Genomic DNA, 6,021 nt, shown 5'->3' with positions numbered 1-6,021 from the left:
TCAGTGTTTTATTGCCCGAGTTGCGCACAGAACCGTTTCCAGAAATGCAGACTGAGGAATTCAAAGTCGTTTTTCTGAACAGACACTGACCGTACAGTGTAGATCAGTGTTTCTCAAACTATTTTCCTCTTGACCCAGTGGAAGAAAAACACTTTCCCCAGGGACCCACTTTCTTTGCTCAGACTCTGAAAAATTCAAATTGGGGAAAGTTTCCATCGATTTTTGTATTGGGAATTAAACCAGATATCTGCGCCTGCGTGACTCAGCCCGGCCCCCAGCGCTGGATGTTGGTGAGCAGAAGAGCGCATCCGCGCTGCCCTCCCCCAGCTCGGCCTGTGGGCGCCATTCCCTCAGTGAGCGGAAGAAGATGGTTTAAAACAGCCGGGAATGGAGAGATCACGGCCCCCGGGGGAAGGGAGCAAAGAGCAGCCTCGTTACAGCAGCTCATCGCTTCGGGACCGTGTCCGCAGATGGGCTCAGAGATCGGCATTGAGTCCGGGGGAAGGTCAGGGGGAGTCCGGGGGCTGTTTGTAAGAGGCGGAGTGGATCAGGAACTGGTCCCGGAACATGGAGTGAGCGGGGGAAGGGAGAGGTCATTCTCGGGCTGTGTGTGTCCAGGGTGTGTCCAGGGTAAGGGAGACAGAATGGGAAGAACCTGCGATTTAAAATCATTGCTGCTTTCTCTCCCCAAACCAGTAGTGAATGTTCCTGGTTTAGTTCCAGTCTCACCCTGTTTATTGTTATTGGACAGTGAAGAGTGGAAACAGCCGGACAGTAAGGATGCGGGGAGTTGTACAAGGAGCATCTATTGCAGGCACCAGGTGAGAAGTGTGAAGGACACAATTTAAACAGCGGTTGATTGGTTTCGGGTGAACGATTAGTCCCCTAGGGAGAGGGGATTAGAAACTTGACCTGTACAACGGTCCCTGCCCCATCGGGTAGTCCCACTCATGGACCAGTGGAGGGGTTGGGTTGTGTCTGGATGTCAGTAAATTGTTCTAAAACAGCCCAACACACCGGGTGTGCAGAAGCTGAGTGCAACAGTAGTGCAGTGGAGTCAGACACTGACACTGTTTGTATCACTGTTTTTCATTTGTGGATATTCAAAATAATTATCAACAGAGATATTAAACTGATCACTTTTGTATTTTCTACCTCACCTGTTCTTGAGTAACAAGAAATAATTTTCTTTCTGCAGGCAAATCCGAGAAGGATCCAGAATGAATGTGAAGTTTCCTCCCCCCGAGACAAAGGAACAGTGCAGCCAGCTCCTTCTCACACACAGTAAGTACATTATCACACACACAGAGCACGGAGTCACAGACAGGTCATCAGTTCCACAGTCTCAGACAGCAGAAGTTGTCAGTCCCACACTGATCCAAAGTTCCATCGACACATTTTCAATCCAACCATCAAACACAGCAGATGAAATAGATGCTGTTCCATTTCTGCCAAACTCAGTCCAGCTGACCGGGAGATACAAAAATCCCAGTCAAAATCACACTCTCAGATTGAAAGGCACTGTGTCAATCTCACAATAGGGCAACATTAAATACCAGATAGAAATCACACATGGTACCTGATTGAAAGGGACAGAATGAATCCCAATAATGCACCCTGAGATTCCAATTGAATATCAACCCACAACTCACACATGTGAGTTTAATACATGCAGTATCCATTTGAATAATGTATCATGAGGTACAAAGTGCAGACATGTCCAAAACTCATGTACAGTATCAGACTGAGAAATGCTGTGACAGTGTAACCTGAGAAACAAATTAGATACCAGTTTATAATAAACTCATAGTATGAGATGTAAAGATACAGTATCAATTCTATCAGTGCACACTGAGATACACATTACATACCAGTCCAAAACTTTCATAAAATATTAGACTGAATGACACAGTATCGATTACAATAGTACAGACTGAGCTACATATTATATACCAATTCCAAAATCACTATATTAGTTTGAAATATATATTATCATTCACAATAGTACACAAAGATATTGATTTAATATTAGTCCAAAAAGCACACAAATTATCTGATTAAAAACCTCCAGCACCAAATCCTAAAGTTTATCCATATTTATCAATTAAATGAGAAAAACTATTTAAACATGAAGATATTAAAGCTACAGTATTGAACACCATAATCTAATCTGGGAGAATAATTACAGACAGATACAGAATAAATCTCACACTCTTTTATGGTACCAAAGTTGAAATATAATGAATCCCAAACTCTCATAATGTAGCAGCGACTGGCAGATAGATCGAATGAATCGCAAACTCAAACACACTACTCACAAGATGCACAATGAATCCCACACAGTATCACGGACTGAGGGATACAAAATGAATCTCACAGTCACCTATATTAGTGCAGGCTGAGTTACAAATTAGGGACCAGTCCACAAATCTCAGTGTCAGATTGAAAGATACAGTATCAATTCCATTAGTGCAGACTGAGCTACATATTATATACCAATACAAAAGACTGATACAGATTCAGACTGAAATATACAGTATTCCATTTATGCAGACTGAGCTACACATTGTAAACAAGTTCAAAAATGTCACCATATCAGTTTGGAAGATACACTAAATCACAATTGTGTTCACATCGATGCAGATTTAGTAATAGCCCAAAAAGTGCACTCATTCTCTGATTATAACCTACAGCATCACATTTTAAAGTATATGATTATCTACCACTTAAACACTGGGAAAAATTATTTATATATTTAGGTATTAAAGATACAGTTTTGAGCACCATACTATAAACCGAGATACAAATTAGACACAGATAAGGAATGAATCTCATACTCAGATCCAGTGCCAGAGACTGACATATAAAATGAATCCCTCACTCACACAATGTACAAGTGACTGACAGATACAGAACGAATCCCACACTCACATACAGTAGCACAGACTGACAGATACTGTATCTATCACTCATATACAGTATCAGAGATTGATGGAAATGGAATGAATGTCTCACTCACATACAGCACCAGAGACTGACAGATATGGAATGAAACCCAAATTCACACACGGTGCCAGAGACTGACAGGAACAGAATGAATCTCATTCTGATACAGTACCAGGGACTGACATATATAGAATGAATCCCACACTCACACACAGTACCACAGGCTGACAGATACAGAATGAATCACAAAGTAGCACAGTCAGACAAATATAGAATGAATCTCTAAGTCAAATTACTGCAGACTGAGTTACACATAACATGCCAGTCCAAAATTCTTAGTGTTAGATTGAAAGATAATGTATCAATTCCATTAGTGCAGACTGAGCCAAACATTATATAGCAGTCCAACACTGTCAGACCATATCAGACTCAAAGATACATCATCAATTCCATTAGCACAGACTGAGCTACATGTTACACACCAGTCCAAAAATCTCATACAGTAACAGACTGATAGATACATTATCAATTCTATTAGTGCAGGCTGAGCTATATATTACATTCCAGTCCAAAAATCTCACAGTGTCATACTGAGATACAGAATTAATTCCATTATTATCGAATGAGCTACACATTATATACCAGTTAAATAATTTCACCATGAACAGATTGAAAGGTACATTATCATTCACAACAGAGTTCAGAGATGAAGATGTAATACTACTCCAAGACTCACACACATTGTTTGATTAAAGAAAATCCAAAAGTGTATCAATATTTACAAATTAAACACTCGATAAATACTGCATATCCTTTAAAGTATTAAAGATATAGTTTCAAATACAATAATGTAAACAGAAATAAGAATATAGAATGAATCTAGACTTGCACATGGTCTCAGAGACTGAATTATAGAATGAAACCCAGACTGAGATAAATTAGCTGAGACTGACCGATACAGAATAAACCACACACTCATATACAGCACCAGAGACAGACAGAAGCAGAATAAACCTGACACTCGCATACAGTACCCATTACAGACAGATACAGAATAAACCCCACACACGTACCGTACCACAGACTGACAGGCACAGAATGAATCCCACACTCACACACAGTACCAGAGACTGACAGATAAAGAATAAACCCTCACATTCATATACAGTACCAGAGTCAGACAGAATACCGAATAAACCCCACACTCACATACAGCACCAGAGACTGACAGATACAGAATAAACCCCACATTCAAACAGTACCAGAGACAGACAGATGTAGAATAAACCCCACAATCATTTCCAGTACCAGAGACAGACAGATACAGAATGAATCCCAAACTCACACACAGTACCCGAGACTGACAGATGCAGAATGAATCTCACATTCAAATACAGCACCAGAGACAGACAGAAACAGAATGAATCCCACACTCATACACAGTACCAGAGACAGACAGATACAGAATAAACCCCATACTCATGCACAATACCAGATACAGTATAAATCCCACACTTATATACAGTGTCAGAGACTGAGAAGTACAGAATAAACCACACACTCATATACAGCACCAGAGACAGACAGAAGCAGAATAAACCTGACACTCGCATACAGTACCCGTTACAGACAGGTACAGAATAAACCCCACACACATACAGTACCACAGACTGACAGGCACAGAATGAATCCCACACTCACACACAGTACCACAGACTGACAGATACAGAATGAATCCCACACTCACACACAGTACCACAGACTGACAGATGCAGAATGAATCCCACACTCACACACAGTACCAGAGACTGACAGATACAGAACAAAAACCACACTCACACACAGTACCAGAGACTGACAGATACAGAACAAAAACCACACTCATTTTCAGTATCAGAGACAGACAGATACTGAATAAACCCCAAACTCATGTACAGTACCAGAGACAGACAGATACAGTATATAACCCCCACTCATATACAGTACCAGGGACAGACAGATACAATACATACCCCCCACTCATATACAGTACCAGGGACAGACAGATACAGCATACACCCCCCACTCATATACAGTACCAGAGACAGACAAATACAGAATAAACCCCAAACACATCGACAGTATTGGAGACAGACGGACACAGAATAAATCCCACACTGACACACAGTACCAGAGACAGACATCTATAGAATAAACACCACACTCATACAGTATCTGAGACTGACAGTTAGAGAATGAATCCCACACTCACACACAGTACCAGAGACAGACAGATACAGATTAAACACCACACTCATATACAGTACCAGAGACTGACAGATACAGAATAAATCCCACAATCACATACAATACCAGAGACTGATAGGAACAGAATGAATCCCACACTCACACACAGTACCAGAGACTGACAGATACAGAATGAATCTCACACTCACACACAGTACCAGAGACTGACAGATACAGAATGAATCCCACACTCACACACAGTACCAGAGACTGACAGACACAGAATAAATCCCACAATCACATACAATACCAGAGACTGACAGGAACAGAATGAATCTCATACTCACACACATTATCAGAGACTGACAGATACAGAATAAACCTCACAATCATGTAAAGTGCCAGGAAAAATTGTTTGGTTAGGGAGTGTCTGTAAATGAAGGAAACATGGTGTCTGGTAAGGGAGTGTCTATACATGAAGGAAAAATGGTGAAGGGTCAGGGAGTATCTATAAATGAAAGAGAAATGGTGACGTGTCAGGGAGTGTATAAATGAAGTTGAACTGGTGTCTGGTAAGGGAGTATTATAAATGGGAGAAGACATGGTGACAGGTCAGGGAGTGTCTAAAAATGAAGGCGAAATGGTGACGGGTTACGGAGTGTCCATAAAGGAGGGAGAAATGGTGACAGATGAGGCAGAGTCTGTAAATGATGGAGAAATGGTGACTTGTCAGGCAGTGTCTGTAAATGAAGGAGAAATGGTGTTTGTTCTGGGATTGTCTGTAAATGAAGGCGAAATGGTGACTGGTCAGGGGGTGTCTGTAAATGAAGGAGAATTGTTGACAGGTCA

The 6,021-nt window shown here is 41.1% G+C and overlaps 1 protein-coding gene across 1 annotated transcript in view; it reads right to left on the bottom strand.

The window, feature by feature from the left end:
• Positions 1–6,021, bottom strand: part of LOC137316839 (zinc finger protein 229-like) — a 330,353-nt gene that overhangs the window by 168,915 nt on the left and 155,417 nt on the right. The gene's annotated exons all lie outside the window — the stretch shown is intronic.

This window comes from Heptranchias perlo, unplaced genomic scaffold (assembly GCF_035084215.1).
Source record: "Heptranchias perlo isolate sHepPer1 unplaced genomic scaffold, sHepPer1.hap1 HAP1_SCAFFOLD_60, whole genome shotgun sequence".
Lineage (NCBI taxonomy): Eukaryota > Metazoa > Chordata > Chondrichthyes > Hexanchiformes > Hexanchidae > Heptranchias > Heptranchias perlo.
Note: the sequence above shows the minus strand (reverse complement) of the source record. Positions and strands in the feature narration are given on the sequence as shown.